Source organism: Lygodium microphyllum, chromosome 4 (genome assembly GCF_053477565.2).
Source record: "Lygodium microphyllum isolate KBCC chromosome 4, Lygodium_microphyllum_v1.1.10, whole genome shotgun sequence".
Classification (NCBI taxonomy): Eukaryota; Viridiplantae; Streptophyta; class Polypodiopsida; order Schizaeales; family Lygodiaceae; genus Lygodium; species Lygodium microphyllum.
The window spans coordinates 24650734-24671113 of NC_141138.1; the positions used below are offsets into that span (position 1 = coordinate 24650734).

The 20380-nt window shown below is 42.3% G+C and overlaps 1 non-coding gene across 1 annotated transcript; it reads right to left on the bottom strand.

Moving 5' to 3' along the window:
- Window positions 1-701: 701 nt before the first annotated feature.
- LOC148036890 (U1 spliceosomal RNA) lies at window positions 702-863 on the bottom strand. Its single transcript, XR_015690808.1, has one exon. It is a non-coding gene; the product is annotated as a U1 spliceosomal RNA (small nuclear RNA).
- Window positions 864-20380: the final 19517 nt, after the last annotated feature.

Consider the following 20380-nt stretch of genomic DNA (forward strand, 5'->3'; position numbering starts at 1 on the left):
CCCAAATCATTGGCAAGGAAGAAGGCAGCCTGTAGATTTTGGGGTGGACGCTCAAAGTCATCTCCGCACACTTATGCCGCACTTCTTGAACCATAGCAATCCATTCTCACCTTTGTCAACCTCGTCAAAGAGACATAGAGGCAATCAAACGGATCGTGCAACCACAGCCTACTTGTGTCTGCTACGCTCGAGAGAATACCTGAAAGGAATTATGAGTGAGCGTGCCAAGAAGACGGCCATCATTGAGCCTCAAGCACAGCTTCTTTGCAGCACCTGCTTGCTCCTCCTCTGTTAAGAGCAGTGATGAGCAGCTCTGTTGACCCGGACTCTAGCGGGCGAGCACACACGAGCTGGGCTCACCAACAGGCAACTGTTGATGAATCGCCCACCACTTGCAGGAGGAATAAAGACAAGGCTGCAGGAGAATCCGGACCAACCACCCCTTTTCCCTGCGGGACATGAGAGACGAGAATAGCAGATCGAATAACGCGTCTTTGCGGGAGGAGCTCCTACCTGGAGCGCAACCGTTTCCGGACACATACAGAACGTGTCATAAGAAGCTAGAATATCGCCGGCAGACGCGCTCTGCGCCATTGAGATCGACATCAAAAGTCCAAACAGGCCGGCAGAAGATCGCCGCCAAACGCTAAGGGGCCGCGCTCTCCGGCTCAGATTCCACAACCGAAGCTTTGAAGATTTGAATAGGGGCCGCGCGAACGCGAGTCCCCGCTACCACAAAATATGACGTGCACTCTCCCGCTCAGGGGAGATGCTAGCGTGCGACCCCTCCACAGTGCAATGGGGAGGCCGACCCTAAGCCCTCGGCCTCCTTGATCGCCGATTGACCCCGCCCAGGTAAGTATGCTTCCCCCAGTCCCGGGCTTCGCCTTAAGTAGGCAGTCAAGTCGCTTACCCAGCCCCCCTGCTGCTCTCTACCACCTAAGGGAGGGGGCTGCGACCGTTAACACCAGAGACGTTCTAGTTCTAGTTAGACAATTTCTTTCTTGTTAAAAATTTCAATCAGACTATCTTCATCGGCTGGTTGTTGTCCCTCTGGATTGTGCATTGACAACAATTAAGGGGGTGAGTCCTCCCCTTCTTCTCCTTTTTCTTTTGGGGTGAAAGGGGGGGAGACATGTACATGTAAGGAACCGTGCTACAAATAGGTGTGGCAAAGCTCACTAAGCGAGTGTCTTGGGTGAAAAGGGCACTGCGCCCCATCCAAGGTACCATCCTGAGAGCGATGCCCGAGAGAGGGAGAAATGTCTAAAGGGCCATCCGCACTCATAGGAGGGTGTGCCCCCCAAGGAAGGGGACTGGCCATGCGGCATCTTGGGTGACTACCCATGTGTGCATGATAAGGCGATGGGACCTTCGCACGGTACCCGTAGGCCCTCAATGATCTCTAATTTGTGTGAAACAAGGTCCTGAGGATTTGTGGAGGTTGCTTCTATATGGAGGGGGGGTGACCTACAATCCAATCACAACAGGGCCGCTCGAGGGCTTATCTATGAAAGCATCCAGCACAATGTTTGCTCTCGCCCTCGATTCTCGTTATCATCAAGAGCAGCAGTTGTCGACTTAGCTCGAAGGATATTCAACTCCATCACGCTATGAGATTCCCACCCTTGTTTTAAGAATAGATATGATTAGAAACTCTGCACCTTCGATAGCCTCAATGCAATGATTTTGGGTACGAACCCAAAATCTGCGTTTCAAAGAGATACAACGTTGGCCAAAGAAGGTACCATAGCAAGCATTCTTCTAAAACATCTCACTTGGCCCTCAAAATAGGGCAAAAACTGATTATGATGTAGAAATGGGAAAGAGCAAGCATACTATTGACTTTTCTCCAAAAGACTGCCACCAGCTCATCTCGAAAACAACCCTGATAGAAATCTTTCGTAGGGCACCGCGCGAAAGAGGAGTCAAAACCTACAAGGGCCACATAAAGCCTATCAAACTAGTCCTCGTTCCAAGCGCTCTTTGAATTGTGAGGCGACAACGAATATCTTGGAGAGCGAAAGCACTAGTATTTTCCATCCTCCAGGTTTGAGAGTCTTGCTTCGCATTTTGAAGTCCCTCAAAGTGATGATTTTACCCAAAATTCGTATGTCAAAACAGAAACACATTTTGCATTTTGAAATTCCTCAAAGTGATGATTTTGGCACCAAGTATTTTTCCAAAATAAGTCATTATAGCACCAAAAAAATTATGGTATAGAGACAAGAAAAAGGAGCCATTAACTTGTATCCAAAATATTATACAGACTCAAATTGAGAACGACCAAAATAGGGGGGAAAAAAGTTCACGGCGACATGGTAAAAGATAACTCAATTCATTGCCTAATACGGTATGATCATTTTCTACATTACCTTTGCAACAATCTGGTGTATTCATGTGTACATCATTGCAGCCCTATTATGTGTTCTGCATAGATTAGGAGGGTGTAACACTTTGGTGATCTTTCCATTGTCATCATGAACATCTGATTTGAAGGAATTAGGAGGGTGTTTCCATTGTCATCATAAACACCCTCCTAATCTTCTAATTTGAAGTTAAACAAGTGAATTAGGTTCCAATATAGATTAACTTGGACTCATAAACACAATCTTGTGTAGGACATTGATAATGATAGAGATACTAAGTGCAAGTACCAAGCATCATGATATTGTATTCATTTCATATGAAAGTGATAGTCAAGTACAATGCTTTATAGAAGTTGGGTTAGTCCACTCTCCTTACTGTGCATATGGGATTCAGGACAGCTCTTCATGGAGCATACATCATTTGTCATTTCTCAACACCCCCTCAAATGATGAGTCCCTACACTTACTAGCTTTTCTCCCCCTACAGATAACATGGCCCGGGAGACTATCTCATAGGCAGCCTAATCGAGTTAAAGCTTGAGGCTTTACATCTTTGGCAAGGGTTTTTACAAAGCAAATCCACTATGGGAACAAATTCCTTAGAACAATCTGTCGTCAGAGTTGTTGATGGTAGCGAAAGCATCTTCTTCTTCTTCTTCATTCATGAATTGGTTTTGGTGATGGTCATTCAGCATCTATTGTGCTATTTTCTTGTGGAAACATTCACTAGCAATATGGCCAATCTTACCACAATAATGACATGTCATCCGACTTTTGTTGTCGATGTTGAATCATTGACCTCTTTCTTTGGGTCCAACAGCTCCTTTGGTGTATAAGAGATTTTCCCTTGAGCTGGTCTCTTTTACATATTTTCTTTTAAATTTGCTTTCTCCATCAAGCAGTGAGTGCTCAATGTCTTTGAGTGAGAGACTGGGGACATTACTTAATGTTGAAACAAGGTTCTCATACGGTTCAGGATTAACACTAGCAAGTAGCACTGCTAGTGCCTCATCCTCATTAATGTTCTTTTTAAGAGTTGCTAGATGAGTTTTAAGGCTCTTGAACTTATTGATGTGCAGAGTCATAGATGAAGTGTCTTTTACATCCAACTTATAAAACTGTATAAGTAATTTTACCTTTGAGTTCTTTGCTTGTGTACCAAAGATTTTGTCAAGTTCTTCCCATGCCTTCTTTGCATCCCTAATGCCATAAATATGATGTAATACATCATCGAATAGACCCCAGGAAATAATACCTAGAGCTTTGTTGTTCATCTTGTTCCATGTCTTTGTTTTAGGCTGGTCTTCTACATCATCTTCCTCTTTAGCATTGTCATCTGCATCATCTTCCTCAAAGAGATCCCAGAGGTCTTTCCTCATGAGATGGTACATGGTTTTCTCATTCCACGCGTGAAAACCTTCACCATTGAATTTAGCTATTTGTTCAAGCTCTACCATGTTGACAAGCTTTAATTAACCAACAAAAAAGTTGTATTTTAATGTGTCAAGAGACACAAGAAGATCAGTGTCAAATTGACACTAGTTAAGTATTAATGAATAATAGTCGGTGCTTGATCTGCTTGCTCTCACGAATTTGTGGATGACTTCTGAACTTCCTCGGGCACTTCTAGAATGATAATGAACTTCAAAGAGTGTTTCTCAGTGATTAAAATCACGGTTGATAACTTCAGTGAGAAGAAACAATGAAAAAGATCAAACTTTGAAGCTTTGGCTATGGCTACCCACATGAATGACAATTAGGGTCTCACTGATTGTGATGGATAGAGAGTGAATTTTGGGAAGCCCTTTTAGGTTGAGAATGCCCACTTGGGGGACTTCAAATGCCCCACAAAGATCTGGAGGATTGCGTGTCGTGCTGCTCGCTGGGTCAAGTTGATTCTCTACCTATGAATTTTGTGCCTATTTCATGTTTTCTTGCAAATCTGGGTCTTGTGGAGCATAATATTGACTTTTAATGTGACGAGAAGAAGCGTCTTTAGTCAAGGAACAACTCTCTTGAAGAGAGCAAGGGTTGAGGTGCCTTAGTTTGCTCACACCACTTCCTCCAAGGTCAATAGGTATAGCAGTTTGTAGACACAATCAGGGTACCAAGAAGTAGTTTGTGCAATGTTGGAGCTATAGTTGCCCAATGTCAATGATCGATGTACCAAGAAGAAGCTTTTGAAGCATACAATCACTTCTTCAGAAGGAATTTCGGAGAGATTTAGCCTGTGGAGAGAGATATGAGAGCTTCAAGCTGACAGGGAGTTGTTGATTATGGCTGCTTCAAATCATGTGACACCCCATGAAGAATGGTTTGATGAGATGGTTGTAGGTTCACATGGTTATGTGTGTACTGGGGATGACACCCAACATAACATTCAACACACAAGAATTGTTCTGTTGTTGATGCTTGATGGAAAGAAAAAGAGCATGCATGATGTACTACATGTACCATAATAACCAAGAATCTTTTGTCAATTGGACAGATGGTAAAGCAAAATCTGCAAGTGAGATTTAATAGAGATGGATGCTTTGTTGAAGAATATGGTAATGGCTACAAATTGATTGCTAGAGGCTGAAGAGATGGCAGAATATTTACTCTTGATGTGTCAATTCCAGAATTGCACATGATGATGGTGCTATACGAGATGTTGAGATATGGCATAAGCGGATTGGCCATGTGAATGTACAAAATCTGAAATCTATGTAGCAAAAAGAGATTGTGCTTGGACTGCCTAAGTTCAAGTATCATGACTTTGGACATGTATGTGATGCATGTCAGTTTGGAAAGCAAGCACGATTTCCATTTATGAGACATGTATGGAATAGCTGAGGACCCTTGCAATTGGTACATTCAGATGTATGGGGTCCGTCTCATAATGCTTCATTTGGTGGTGCTCGTTACTATGTATTCTTCATTGATGATTTTAGCGGGTATACTTGGCTTTACATATTGAAACATAAGGATGATGTGTTTGATGCATTCAAGGACTTCAAGAAGCATGCTGAAAATGAGTTGAGTTGTAAAATTTCATATCTTAGATCAGATGGAGGTGGAGAATATGTCTCTAGTTAAGGAAAAATAGGGTAATGATGGAATAGGCAAGAGCTATGGTGAATGAGAAGAGTTTGCCAAATGGTTATTGGACTGAAGCAGTAGTGACTGTTGTTTATGTGTTGAATAGAACCCCTACAGTAGGGATTCATGATGTAACTCCATATGAGAAGTTGTATGGTCATAAGCCTAACATTTGACACTTGAAGATATTTGGCAACATTGCATATGTGCATGTTCCTAATGAAAAGAGGAAGAAATTGGATCCTAAAGCTGTCAAGAGTGTGTTCCTTGGTTATGCACAAGACCGGAAAGCTTACAAGTGTTATGTACCATCTACACATGAGACATTGATTAGCAAAGATGTTGTTTTTGATGAGCTGGCATCGTGGTATGGTAATCCAATTGCAGTGGCTACTTATGGATTAGCTAGCACTAGTAATGCTAAAAATACACCTATAGTGAGTACATCTATGAGTGGTCCTACAGGTGATGGGTCACCTACAGCAAGTCCTTGGTCAAGGTGCTTGCAGAGTCATACTCCTACGTCCACTGACACAGATATGCCAGTGAGGGGGAAATTGGATAAGGGAAAAGAAAAGATGCTTGATGATGTGATAGGTGCACTTACAGTAGGTTATGAGTTATCCAACAATGATAGTTTGGATAGTGAGTTGGGCATTCCCTCTGTTATGACGCTTGGAGCAAAGCAGAGTCATTATGTACCACCTCATGAAAGGCAAGCTGAGAGTGAGCCACAGTTATGGAGATCTGAGAGAGTCAGAAAACCAATTGATAGGTTTACATGCCATGGTTATTCAACCCACCATTATGCATATATGGCTAGTGTGACAGGTTACAAAGAACCTACAAAGTTTGACGATGTAGTTACAGATGATAACTTGTGTGCTGCCATGGATGAGGAGTATGCAGCCCTGGCTGAAAATGAGACATGGGAATTGGTTGAGTTGCCTGAAGGAAAAGTCCCCATTGGCTCCAAATGGGTGTATAAGGTTAAGTGTAAGTCAAATGGTTTGTTAGAATGCTATAAGGCCAGGCTGGTTGCAAAAGGGTATGCACAGCAATATGGCATGCAAAGGTTGGAAATTATGGCAATTGGACGTCAAGAATGCTTTCTTGAACAGTGATTTGGTTGAGGAAGTATACGTGGAGCAGCCTGAAGGCTATGTTCACCTAGACTTTCCTACACATGTATGTAAGTTGAAAAAGGCTTTATATGGCCTGAAACAGGCACATAGAGCATGGAATGCTCGAATCAGCAGTTATTTACTGCAACATGGATTTAGATTGGGTGATGCAGATCATAGTCTATTCACGAAGAAGAAAGATCATGGATATGTATTTCTAGTGGTTTATGTAGATGATCTTATTATCACTGGAGATGATGAAGGGGGCATTGCTGAAATTAAATCATGTTTACAGGCTAAATTCAGAGTCAAAGACTTTAGTGAACTAAAGTATTTTCTTGGGATTGAGGTAGTCTCTATGCCTCAAGGTATATGGTTGCTATAGAAGTAGTATGCTCATGACATGTTACAAAAGTACGATATGGCTGAATGCAAGCCTATGGAGACACCTCTTGATCAGAATGTCAAGCTGCAGATTGATGTTGGAAATGACATAGAGAATGTGACCATGTATTGATAGATGGTGGGTAGCTTGATATACTTGACTATTACCCGCCCGTCCTCACTTATGTTATGCAATGGGGCTGATTAGTCAGTTCATGCAGAAGCCTCGCAAACCACATCTAGATGTAGTCAGGAGGATCATGAGATATGTAAAGGGTACTACAGATTATGGATTGTTTTATGCATATGGAGCATCCCTTGACTTGACAGGGTTTGCTGATGTTGATTGGGCTGGTTGTGCCTATGACAGGAGGTCAACCAGTGGTTATGCATTTGGATTGGGCAGCAGTATGATCAGTTGGCAAAGTAAGAAATAGCCTACTGTTGCATTGTGTAGTACAGAAGCTAAGTATAGAGGAGCTGTCTTAGTGGCTTGCGAAGCAGTTTGGTTGATGAAATTGTTGAAAGACTTGGGAATATAGCTAGAAAGCAGAGTGAGATTGCATTGAGACAACCTCAGTAGTGTTATGTTGGCTAGCAATCCTGTCTACCATGCTAGGTCCAAACATATTGAGGTTCACTACCATTTCATCAGAGAAATGGTTCTTACATGGCAGATTGACTTGATTCATGTGAAAACTGAAGACCAGGTAGCATACATATTTACCAAGTCTCTTGGTAAAGAAAAGTTCATATACTTCAGACAGCTACTTGGAGTTTATCAGATGGTTTGAGCTTGAGGGGGAGTGTTAGAATATCAAGCTCCCGTTACTCTTCAGTTAGTATCTTTATGTGTGTGATCGACATTAGTTGGATACAGCTGTACACGTGTGTGACATTCAATAAGTTGGTGTAGTCAGTGACTTAACCACAATTAGTCTTGGTTAGTCATATCTATGTGTGTAAGTCTCTTTGAGTTAGTATGATGGAAGAATAATGGAAGATCAACAACAATGAGCTAAGGCTCATCTTCCGCTCCACTCTGTCTCTCTCCCTCTCTTCCAACATGAATCAGTATATCATGGTGTGCACAAATTACTACACTAAATGGGTTGAAGCTTATAAGGTATTAAGGGATAATAAAGTAGCAAGTGTGGCTCAATTCCTTTATTCTAATATCATGACTAGATTCAGTTGTCCTACTGAGTGATCATGGTAAATATTTTTTGAATGAGGTTATTAGGGAGTTGACTTCCAAACATATGATAGTGCACAAGAAGTCAACACAATATCATCATTGAGCTAATTGCAAGCCAAAAGTTCAAATAAAATCTTACTATGGATTTTGAAAAAGATTGGGCTTCCTTGGGTGCTTGCAAAGCTTTGAGTTGTACACTAGCACTAGGTCTCTTTATTTAAAAATGTTCTTTTTCACATAACGGTTAACCCAAGCTTGCCTTTGTGAATGCACTATTGGTGATATATAGTGAGCAATAATCATATCTTCTTCCAATTGCATTAATTGCTATAGCATATGATGCATTGATTCTTCAGGGGATAAACTATGAGTGACCGCCATTCTTAGGCTAGGAACTATGAACTCCATAGACCATTGCTTCAAGTCCATAAACCAGATTGAATGGAGTTAAGCATGTGGTGACTTTGTAAGCTGTTTCGAAAGACCATAAAGCTAAGTCCAACTTAGTTGTAATAACCCCCCCATGTCCCATAGGAACCCCCCTAAAGAATTAAAATTATTTGATTTTTTTTAACTTTCCCCTGTCAACGTCACCAGCTCACGGGAGGGAGGGAAAGTAGTAGAAGACGGCGTTGATGGCAAAGGTGTCGATGAAGACAAAGATGACAATGATGATGGGGAGGAGGGGCACACATGTGCCACCTCCCTCCCCCCCACTATCTCTTTGTCCCCCCCCAGAACATAGGCTGCATGGTGCGGGCCTCTCTGGCCGCCTAGGTGGAGGAGAGGGGCTCCGTCATGGCCCCCCCCCTCTCCCCATAAATAACCCTCCTCCTCCCTATAAACCCCCCCTCCTTGAAACAAAGATCAATGCCACATGCCCCCCCTCTGTAAGGCTACGTAGGGTGAGAGAGAGAGAGAGAGAGAGAGAGAGAGAGAGAGAGAGAGAGAGAGAGAGAGAGAGAGAGAGAGAGAGAGAGAGAGAGAGAGAGAGAGAGAGAGAGAGAGAGAGAGGAGGAGGAGGAGGAGGAGGAGGAGGAGGATAAGAAGAAGAAGAAGAAGAAGAGGATTTTAGGATTTTCCTCCCTTCCTCCTCTTGGGGGGGTCCTAAGTACCCTCCCTCCCTTGCTATTCCTGTGATTTTTCCATCAACTACCCCACTATTTGGTAAGAGGTTGCTCGGAGTGTAGGAAATTCCTACAAAAAGGAGTGCACCAATAAGAGAGAAGGTGGGAGATCGTTTGGTCAAGCCCCGCATTCCAAGTTCAAGAATGGCCCCAAAACGTAGATTCTCCCAAGGTTGATTGTGGATTGACTACAATACTAAGTTGAGTAGTAGGCACAAATTTACTGAATGCATCTTGGATTACTGATATGTAAATATACAAGCTCGTGCAAAGGATTGCAAAGGATTTAGGTTACTCTCAACTTGTAGGAGAGATGAATGAAAGATTTTTGTCATGAAATCTTGAGGGAATGAAACCCTAGGGCAAACTTAGGAACCCTGATAAAGTTTTAAGGAAGTAAGTGGTTACCAAATGATCAATTTGGATCTCAGATTGAATCATCTAGATCTTGTGATCTCAAGACAAGAACCCTAATCTAAAAGTCAAAAACTAGGAAAATTACCATCCGAAAACTAATGGGTGATGCTAATTGGATGTAAGACCAATTGCGTGAATTCTCGTTCTTATTGCATAAAAATGAGGGACGAAACAAGGGTATTCCCTATCCCCCCCCCCCCAAAGAGGGCCATAATAGTTGACACCAAGGCAAGAAAAATTTGAGGGTTGAATATTAAGTGTTCAAAAAGGAATTCCACCTTAGCAGGTGATTTGAGCACTCACCCACATTATTGTTTGTGTTTGTAATTTTAGGAGCACTATCTCTGAAAGGATTGTTTGACCCAAGCTTTCATAAGGAATTGGTATAATGAATCAGGGCAAATTCTTAGAGGGCGTGCCAAACCACCCCTAGTTGGCTGCCAACCCTATCCAAGGGGTTTTAAATAACCGTGACGGGAACATGGACCGAACCCACCACGAGAGGTCTCTCCGTGGATTAGTTTGAACGTAGGAGGACGCTTGGATGCAAGGGGGGATCTGGCTGTAAATCCTCTGCCTCTGTATCCTAATCAAATGGTTTGTGTAACTCGAGATGGATTCGGGAGGCCCTGCTACTAGTGCAAGGAAGAAACTTGGAGGAAAATAAGATGCATCCTCACGGATTACGAGAATCATCCTTTTGGACAGGACTTGTATCTTAGTTGAAATGTTAATATAAAGTTTACCTTTCAAGGATTTTGTCCGAACTATTTTTTTGCCAGTGCATAAAATTACGTAAAGGAACATGGGGCTAACGAGCTAATTAAGGAAGCTGCTTGTATGTGTTACCACTAATGTGCCTTAGGTAAGTAGAAACTAAAGCTATCAAGGGGAGGGGGTGGACAGAACCCTAATGGCGATCTTGTCCTACGGTAGGGTGGTCCTAGAGAAGTAGCAGGCTTCTCAACATTCAAATTGTGATGACGTATTAACCTTAGATAATATAGGGTAGAACGCTGTCTCATATCATTTTAGGGGACCGGAATGAGATTTTACCCTACGGGTAGAGAGGTTGACCGATGCATCCCTCTCGTTTCCCATTCTCTTTGAACCAAGTGCGACATGAGTTCACCTCGGTTTAGATGCTCTGCGCAAAGTAGATCATCTGAAGACCGATGCTAAAAGGCTGACCGTGTCCCAAAAAAATTTAGGTCGATCCTAACAGGGTTGGTCGATACCCTTCGTTGCGGAGTAGACTCCAGATTTGCTATTCGACAAACCCTGTGACATTCCATGGGAGTGCCAGGCACTATCTTTTAGATTGGACTACTAAAATGTATCAAGGATTGGACACGTTACAGTTGGTATCAGAGCAAACCAACAAATAAAATAATTAAGATAAGAATAAATCAAGAAGAGTGAAGTGATGTTTTCATTAGAAAATAATATTTTTTTCCTTTTACTCACTTCTGGATTGTTGCTGCTTCCAAACCCACAAGGCATGGAGCAGGTTTCTCATATTTCATATCATGTTCAGGACTGCTATGAACTCTTCAAGTTATCATAGAAGAATGGACATGATGGGGATCCTAGATTGGCTTTACAACCCTTATCGCCATATGCAAAAAGGTATTGGACTTGGACTGCAGGTTACTGCTACATAGATGCCAACTGGTTGGAGGACTTGAAGGTTATTAAGTTATGTATCTTCCATGAGGCACATGTGAACTCGATCCTACACATCGGGTGCTAGCAAGTAGAACAGACTCACTACATCTATGAGGAGGTGGTCAAAGTTATGCTAGAAAATAGAATTAAAGTAATGGGGTGAAACAAAAGTCATGGCTATAAAAAACGGGGATTTCCTGAACTTCCCATGAGGTACCACTTCTTGAGAATCCATTTTCCAAACTCATATTATTATTTTGTTCCTGTAGCTGAATCCAATAAGGAATTGCTAGCCTAGCACTGATGTATCTCTCGAAATAAAAATCATCCCAGCCTATCTCTATCTATCCCAGAATAATTGTACTTGAGGCTTATGCTTCTTTATGGATAAATAAGAATTTTATGATTATATATCTTCTTGCACAGTATTGATGAAAAATAATCTGCGCATTAAGATAAGTTATGAAGAGATGTGTAAATGCAATCTTAACTCGAAAGTTTAAATTGAAACCATATACAACCCCAAACACAGAATCAGAATTTTATTCCCGCATAAAGGCACAAGAGAAGAAGTTTCTTCTCAAAAAATCAAACCACCAAAATTCGACGAGAAAGGAAAGATTGTTGAAGCCGATCCCAAAGTATGGATTGAATCCATGGAGGATTACTTTAGTGCAGCAATAATAGCACTTGCAAACCAGGCTATGATTGCCAAGCTCAAACTCACCGGCGAAGCTAGGCTTTTGTGGAAGTAGTGGTGTAAAGATCAAGCAATCCTGGAAAGTACGATAACTTGGGTTAAACTAAAAGAAGCAGTACAGGGAAGGTACATGCTTACATGGTAGCTGCATACGAAACTCAGAGGATGAATGAGTTCTTTAAGTTGAACAGTTGGGCCTATCTTTGGAGGCATACTACTCAAAATTTGTCTCCTTGCTAAAATACACCCCGATATGAGTATTTCCCAACAAGTCTTGGAGTACTATGATGGGTTGAATCCACCAATAAACACTCGATTGGAATCAATACGTCCTTCGTATTTACAAGATGCATTGATAAGAGTGGGACCCATTGCCTAAGAAGTCCAACAGCCAAAGTCCAGGAATAATAGACTCTGGTCTCACAAAGACAACAATCTAGGGATGTTGAAGGCTCAATATAAAAGGGTGCAAGTATAGATTCAAGGCCAACGGAAGAAGTCAAAGGCAAATGCAATTAGTGACTTTGTCCCCACTGAAAGAAACGATCAAAGTCTATGTTTTTTTTACTACAAGGAACATGAGCACTTCAAAAGAGAATGTCCCAAACTTGGCAAAGATCATCATCAAGGAAAATTTGATGGGCAAGCCAGGGCTACCCGTGGCCGAGGTTGTGTAGCAATGGGAAGTGAAAAAACTTCCGATATCACCATTAAGGAAATCAACGAAGAAGAAGACCCGCCGTCCATGGAAGCTGAGATTGAGAGGACATCAGTTCATACCGCTCTCTATAAAAAGGGGCCGAATCGCAAATTTTCGGTGATCCAAACTCCATGGGATTACCAAGGTAAGAAATTCAAAACCCTGATTGATTGTGGCAGTACTCATTCTTTCATTTCACCAGCTTGTGCAAGAAGGTTAGGGATAGCCACTGTAGCTGCACCTACTTTTCTTGTCAAACTACTAACTTGGCGAGAAATTACTTGCACACAAGACAAATTGCCAAGGTGGAATTTCTCTTCAAAAAAGGGCCCACATCTGTTAAGTTCAAGGTAATGAATTTAGGGGTCCATGAGTACCTACTCGAGATGGATTAGCTAGTCCCCAACGATACTCACATCCATTATGGGAATGGCCAAGTCTCCTTTCAGAATCCTAAATGCGAGTTAGTTACAACTCAAGGAGAAGCTGGTAAACCAAGGATCCAGCTAGCCAAGGCAACGCGGATAGCTCAAGGGATAAGAAAATGATTACTCGTCTATTTGATCAAACTAAACAAGCCGAAACAAGTAGAGGACTCCAATGAAGAACTGTCATGGTTAAAAGAGTATGCAGATGTATTCCCAAAAGAATTGACAGAATTACCACTACCTAGGGAAGTGGATCACCAGATTAAGCTAATACCAAGTGCTGCACTAGTTGCAAAAAGGCCCTACAAGATGTCCATTCTTGAAGCTATTGAGTTTAAAGAACAACTCAAATAGCTATTGGACCAAGGGTACATACGCCCAACAGTTCTCCTTGGGGGGCTCCAATCTTGTTCTAGAAGAACAAGGATAGAGCACTCTGCCTTTGCATTGATTATAAAGGACTAAACCAAGTAACCATCAAGAATAAATATCCTATCCCAAGGATAGACGAGTTACTTGATCAGTTGCAAGGAGCAAAAATCTTCTCTAAAATTGATTTGAGGTCAGGATACTACTAGATTCGTGTCAAGGATGAGGATATTCCTAAGATGACATTCAATACCAGATATGGTCATTTTGAATTCATAGTAATGTCCTTTGGATTGACTAATGTCCCTACCACATTTAATAGGCTAATGCAATACATTTTTAGACCATATCTTGATGATTTTGTACTTGTCTTCTTTGATGACACCTTGGTTTATTCTAAGGAAGAGGAGGATCATGAACCCCAAGATCACATCATCTGTGAGACCATGAGGACACACAAGCTCTATGCTAAGAAGAAAAAGTGTGCCTTCCTCAAGAGACAAATGAAATATCTTGGATTTATTGTGTCAAAAGAAGGAATCTTTGTAGACCCTACAAAGGTCAAGGATATTCGAGAGTGGCCTCCGCCAACCACTGTCAATGAAGTGTGTAGTTTCCTTGGCCTAACAGGATGGTATAGGATCTTCATTAAGGACTATGCCTTAATTGCAACACCCCTCACAAACCTACTAAAAAGAAAGGTTTCCATAGTGTGGACGCTTGCCGAATAATCAAGTTTTGATCAACTCAAGCATAGCTTAGTGACAACACCAATTCTGAAACTCCCTGACTTGAGCAGGGAATTCGAAGTTGTCATGGATGCTAGATCACTTGCACTAGGCTGTGTACTAATGCAAGAAGGTCATCCTATAGCATATTCTTTGAGGAAGCTAAAAACCCATGAGAGGAATTATATTACTCATCACCTAGAGCTGCTAGCAGATATTCATGCTCTCAAACTTTGGTGACACTATTTGCCTGGCAACAAGCTCTCTTTGGTCACGGACCACAAGAGCCTCAAATGGATCATCACCTAGGCTGGACCTCAATATGAGACAACATCAATGGATTGAGGTTCTGCAAGAATATGACTTTAAGATTAGGTATAGGCCTTGTAAAGAGAATGCGGTCTCGCTGATGCTTTAAGTTGCAAGGCATTCCTCAACTCTCTTATTATGGAGAAACCATCAATACGGAATCATTAGCAACTATGGTGTCAATTTCTAGTAACCCTATCCTTGAATTAGCTAAGGAAGAAGCCAGCACCCAGTATGTCTGAAGATGATAAAGGAGATTTTGGAAAATGACCAAAACCCTAGACTCAAGATCAAGTATCAAGAGTTCTCTGTCAATGGGGGACTTTTTTATTTTAGGACAAGATTATGCATTCCCTCAAGCAAGTAACTCAAATAGAGAATACTCTGGGAAGCACATGACTCCCCTTTTTTAGGCCATCCCAAATATGTTAAGACCCTCAACACAATCAGGAAGAGCTACCATTAGGAAATATTAAGGGAGATGTACTCAAATATGTCACAGAATGTTTGTCTTGCCAGTGCATTAAGGCAAAGCATGTCAAGATGCTTGGGAAGCTGCAACCTCTTGACATTCATCAAATGAAGTGGAAATTTATCGGCATGCACTTTGTTGTTGGGTTACCTTCAGTTCAAGGAGGACACAATTCAATTATGGTTATAGTAGATATGCTCACCAAGGTTGCATATTTTATTCCAGTCAAGACAAACTATTAAGCTTCAGACATTGCCAGATTATTCATCAAGGAGATAGTCAGACTCCATGGATTGCCCAGAAGGATCACTAGTGACCATGGCTCCCTATTCATAGCTCACTTCTAGAGAGGGATATTTGAGGCCATTGGGACTCAACTCTATTTCAGTACAGCCTATCACCCTCAAATTGATGGCCAAATGAAGAGAGTCAACCAAGTCATTGAATATATTCTTAGAGCATATTGTTGTCATGAACCCAAGAAATGGATCCAATATCTACCATTGATAGAGTTTGTATATAATACTTCTTACCAGCAAAGCACTCAGATGACACCTTTTCAAGCACTGTATGGGCATGAGTGTCATATTTCGTTGAATTTTTTAGATCCTATCTTAAGGGTAGAGGATTCCAAGAAAATGCTAGAGGAAATGGATGAGCAGGTCAAGGCCATCAGACAAGACATTAGAGCCACCAAGGTTAGGCAGAAATCCTATGGATATATGAATAGACAAGAGCGGCTCTTCAAAGAAGGAGAGAAGGTTTTTATTTGTGAACGTCCCAAGAAGGTCTCCTTATCATTGGGAGAGTTTAAAAAGCTAAGTTCAAGGTATTGCGGGCCCTATAGGATCCTTAAGTGCCTAGGGCCCAATGCCTACAAACTCCAACTCTTCGAGAATGTAAATGTTCTTAATGTATTTCATGTTAGCCTACTAAAGAAATATGTATCCAATCCTAGCCATGTACTCAATGATCAATAAGTTGTAATGCCAAGCCAAGGAGTCCTTGAGCTCTGGCTAGATAGAATCCTAGACATTCGAGAGAGGTGATTGAGGAGTAGAACTCTCATAGAGTACCTCATCCAGTGGAAGGACCATCCATAAGAAGATGCCACATGGATTGATGAGAGTACTCTCAACTAACAATACCCCCAATTCCTTTCAAGATGAGGACATTTTGATCCCTTAAGGGGGGGAAGGATGTAATAACCCCCCTCGTGTCCCATAGGACCCCCCTAAAGAATTAAAATTATTTGATTTTTTTAAACCTTCCCCCTGTCAAAGCCACTAGCTGGTGGTAGGGAGGGGAAGTAGTAGAAGATGGCATTGATGACGAAGGCATCGATGAATACAAAGATGACAATGATGATGGGGAGGAGGGGCACATGTGTGCCACCCCCTGCCCCCAACTATCTCATTCTCCCCCCAAAACATAGGCTGAATGGCGGCGGGCCTATCTGGCCTCCTAAGTGGAGGAGAGGGGCTCCATCATGCCACCCCCATAAATAACCCTCCTTCTCCCTATAAACCCCCCCCCTCCTTGAAACAAATATCAATACCACCTGCCCTCCCTCCGTCAATCTACATAGGGGGGGAGAGAGAAAGAGAGAAAGTTATGTTAACGTCTTCTAAAGACCAAAACTGGCCTATGAGACAAACTGTGATACAATTGATGAGGTCCAGCTATCCAAAATAAATGTGCTGAATGAAAAGCTAAAATTGGAAACTGAAAATACGGTGCTGTGAGTGTGATAAGTGTCGTGTATGTGTATGTGTATGTGCGTATGTAGCTCTAGTACTCCAGATAATGGCTACAAAAGGGGAACAAATGTCGGCTGTGATAGGGGAACAATTGTCGGCTCTGATAAAGTGGTGCGATGTGTATATGTAACAGATGCAGGGAGATATACTATCCTGCGATGTAGTAGCAGTCGTCGAAGTCGCTAATAGCAGGTGATCCCTCTTGGATGCAGGATGTGGTACATCGGCGGTGGAGAAAGAGCAAATTGGAGATCTGAGATCCAATGTGTCGAGTGTCGTCGGATCTCAGTCTGCTGTCGATGTAGATCAAGAATCCTCCGGATCTCCTGTCGGTGTGGCTGTGGGGTCCGAAACCCACGGATCCTCGTGCGGCATAGGGTACGCTGGTCCTCAACCTGCTGTAGTGTGAGCCCGGAAGTTTGGCTGGAGGCTGGTACAGTAGCTCTCACTCTGTCTGTCTGAAAGAACTATGTAATAGTCGTCTAGGTGGGCCCCTCTCTGATTGGGACCCACTGTATGCTCTGCTCTCTGATGTGCCATGCCTCTCCCAGAAAACAGCCAAATGATGTCTGATCCATATCAGTCATACATCCCTGAAGTGAGCTGCTCAATGTGTATCTAGATCTCAACTCTGAGTATGCCGGGCATCTGAGAACAAAATGCTCCTCACTCTCCACCTCTGATCTGCAAAGGGGGCATATCCTCTCCTCCCGCGGGATGCCACTGGCTCTTCCACTCTCAATCATAAGCTGATGTGATGATACCCTGAGCTATCCAATAAGAACTCTCAATTGATGTGGCATATAGATCTGCATATATCTCGGAATCTCTATGAATCCCTGCTCTGATATCCTCAAAAACTGTGTATAATAATGTGCCATCTTCGATGGCAATGTGGCTGTGCAGGGCTGACCCATGTCCTCTGTATATAAATATGCCATATCTCCTGTCTGATGACTCTGTTCCTCTCAGAGAGAGAGAGGGCGTAAGTGGGAGCTTGAGTATCATATAGAAGAGGTGGGAGTCTATCAATGTCCAGCCCATGTCTGTCAAACCAAGCTCTAGTCTATGCATACCATGATGTGGTATCCCCCGCTCGAGCCATCTCCTAAGATGCCATATATGCTCTATATGCAATGCGATCTCTGTCCATATCCTGAAATCTTTGTAGGAAGCAGACTGTCTGAAATAATGCCTCGACTAGCATGGGCGGTGTGGCAAGCTCTGCTTGCACAATGTCGTCTGGGACTGAGGCCTTGCTGCGAATCAATCTAGATATCATGATCACCTGAGGTCTCTCCATCAATGTCCATACATAATCGGCAAGGCCTGGCCCCCATATAGCTGCTCCATACATCAGTGCTGGAGTGACTAGAGTATCAAAGAGCCACCCCTTGGTGCGGGGCTCCTGGAAATGTGCCTGATGACACTGTCGCTCCATAAGAGCCAATGCTGAGTATCCTCTAGTGAGGCGGTCACGAGCTGCCTGTGTCATCAAGAAAGTCCCTGAAGCTACTGTAAAGGTGACTCCCAAATATACATATGATCCAGTGACCTCAATACTCCCTCCTGCTGCCATGAAAACACTCTGTCTGCGTATCTGAGCTGATGTATGGAATATAAGAACCTTGGTTTTACCAAGGTTCACTATCATGCCTCTCTGTATGCAAAAATCATCCAATGCTAATAAATGCTGCTGTAATCCCAAAGAGAGAGAGAGAGAGAGAGAGAGAGAGAGAGAGAGAGAGAGAGAGAGGAGGAGGAGGAGGAGGAGGAGGAGGAGGAGGAGGAGGAGGAGAAGAAGAAGAAGAAGAAGAAGATTTTAGGCGGAGGAGGAGGAGGAGAAGAAGAAGAAGAAGAATTTAGGCCGGTACAACTTCCCCACAATCTACAAGGCGAACTATACTAAGCCTGAAGAGGCCCTTATCTTCACCCCAAAAAATCTGTATGACTCTATAGTCTTTTGTAGATGATTTCTCCTCGTGCCCTAATCTTGTATACATTACTGCATGTAATTACCTTAGGATACTTAGAATACTACTTAGGCAAAATCCCACTCCACAAGAACGCAACCTTCCACCCCTCTACTTTGATCCCAACACCATAGACAATTGCGCCATGGCTCGACTGATATGCACGTTGCTCTTCTCCATTTGTTTTCTTTATCCCTTCTAGAAGATATGAATGATAGCTGCTTTACGTGTTACAATCATCCATTTCTCTCTACCACCACTCTGCAAGTCTGCCTGAACCTCAAAGGGGTACTTGCACAGTTGGCCATTCTTGAATAAGTCTCTTAGGCCCTCTTCTCTACCTAACTCGGATGACAAAGCTTAGATCTCGTCCTGCCTATGTAATCATAAAGAAAAAAAAAGTGAAGATGAAGAAGAAGAAAAGAAAAGAAAAGAAACTGAATGAGAAAGAGAAAGAAAGAAAGAAGAAAGCAAAGATAAAAAGAGAAGAAATCACAATGAACAGTAGTTTATCCCACACCCCTCTACGTGGCAAGAGGTTGCTAGATTCAAAGCAGAGTGTAGGAAATTCCTGCAAAAATGAGTGCACCAAGAAGAGAGAAAATTTGATCAAGCCTCGCATTCCAAGTTCAATAATGGCCCCCAAACGTAGATTCTCCCAAGAGGCTGGGAAGGCGCCAACCATAGAAAGGGGTTCGGGCAAAGATTCCACCGCTAACACGAATGAACTATCAAGTATAAATACCAACTCGTCACTCCAAAACTAGGTATGACTACGGTGTCTTCTCCCGTGAATGGAACGATAGATCATAATTATCATGGAAAAGAATCATAGTTTTGCATTGTATAAATTGTATAAATTGAAAGGTAGATGTATAGGTTTGAATCTAATTCATGATGGTCATGTTAAATTACGAGTTGATTAACATTTATGGATTGATTGCACAAATTTAGCGAATGCATCTTAGATTACTGATATGTAAATATACAAGCTCATGCAAAGGATTGCATCTTATAAACCATTAAAGGAAGTTATCTTGTATTTACATGATGCATGATGGATTCATGCACTTCGCACTTAAAAATGTAAGGGGGAAATGTGCAAAAGTTTTTGGCTACGAGGAATCGACAGCAGCACCAACATGATGATGCGGATGATGATGACTAATCAGACATGCCACCTAAAATCACACCTTCCAAGAAGAGGGAATCCATTCCTAAAGTTGGTTAGAATGCTTCAAGTGAGGAAGGTGAGTTGTCTACACCACTAGTAGATTCCATACTTCACATGGACACTTCTAAAGCCAATACTAGAGGTTGGCTTTTGCAAATAGGTTTGTGAGATTTGAAGAACTTTCATGGGACTCGGGGCTAATAACCCTCATGCCACACAATAGTTAGCTATTCTTCGTAACACATGGAAATTTGGTGGAAAACATGGTATTAGTCCTTCTTTGTTGTATGAGGTGTTTGCATTGGAATTGAATGATGATGTAAAGCATTGGAGGTGCATAGAAGAAGCAATGCAAGCAGAGTTTGAGTTACCAATAGGTACATGAAATCAATATGTTTT